General features: G+C 38.0%; 1 pseudogene; it reads right to left on the bottom strand.

Moving 5' to 3' along the window:
• Nucleotides 1–541: 541 nt before the first annotated feature.
• On the bottom strand, nucleotides 542–652 carry LOC125474070 (annotated as a pseudogene).
• Nucleotides 653–888: the final 236 nt, after the last annotated feature.

The raw sequence follows: 888 nt of genomic DNA, 5'->3' as shown, positions 1-888 counted from the left end.
AGTTTGATGCATGTCCAAATCTGCCTATTTAGATTAGTTTGATTCATTTCTTAATATGCCTAGTTTGAGTAGTTTGATTCATTTCTTAGAGTTCTAGCAAAACAAGTAGTTACATAGGTCCAATTAGTCCCTGTGGATTCGACACCCTTGCTTGTGCCATTATACTAAATATATTCAAGCATTAGGAAGGAAATATACATCAACACTTTGCTCAACCAATCATACCAAATTCACCTTCATGCATCTTGCTGCCCACAGAAGCTAGAAACTATGATCTTAAATCTTCACATTTCCATATGTTTCCCTCATTTTATGGCTTACCTAATGAAGACCCTTTAGCTCATATTAAAGAGTTTTACAATGTTGTGAGTGGTTTACCTTTGCAGGGAGTAAGTGAAGCAAATTTGAGGATGAGAGTGTTTCCTTACACCTTGAAAGATAGGGCCAAGAGTTGGTTGATGACTCTAACACCAGGTTCCCTCACTACATGGGATGCCGTGGCTAAGAAGTTCTTGGAGAAGTTCTTTTCCACTCAAAAGACAGCCACATTAAGGGGACAAATCTTCAACTTCAAACAAGATGATGGAGAACCTTTCAATGAGTGTTGGGAGCGTTTTAAAGGCCTCTTGTTGCAATGTCCACACCATGGGTTACCTTTTCACTTACAAATGCAAATTTTCTATGATGGACTAACCCAAACATGTCAATCAACTGTTGATAATGCAGCAGGTGGAGCATTGAAGAAAAAGAATGCTCAAGAGTCATATAACATTTATGAGATGTTGGGGTCTAATGCTCAACACAAAGAAGATTTAAGGGGTAAGAAAGTTGGAGTCTATGAAACAAGTTCTAATCATGAGCTTTTGTTGTAGGTAGCTAACCTAGAAA

The sequence above is a fragment of a genome, unplaced genomic scaffold (genome assembly GCF_019419815.1).
Source record: "Pyrus x bretschneideri cultivar Hongxiangsu unplaced genomic scaffold, Pyrus_bretschneideri_v1 Contig118, whole genome shotgun sequence".
NCBI lineage: Eukaryota > Viridiplantae > Streptophyta > Magnoliopsida > Rosales > Rosaceae > Pyrus > Pyrus x bretschneideri.
The sequence above is the reverse complement of the archived record's forward strand: the minus strand, read 5'-3'. Positions and strand labels throughout refer to the sequence as shown.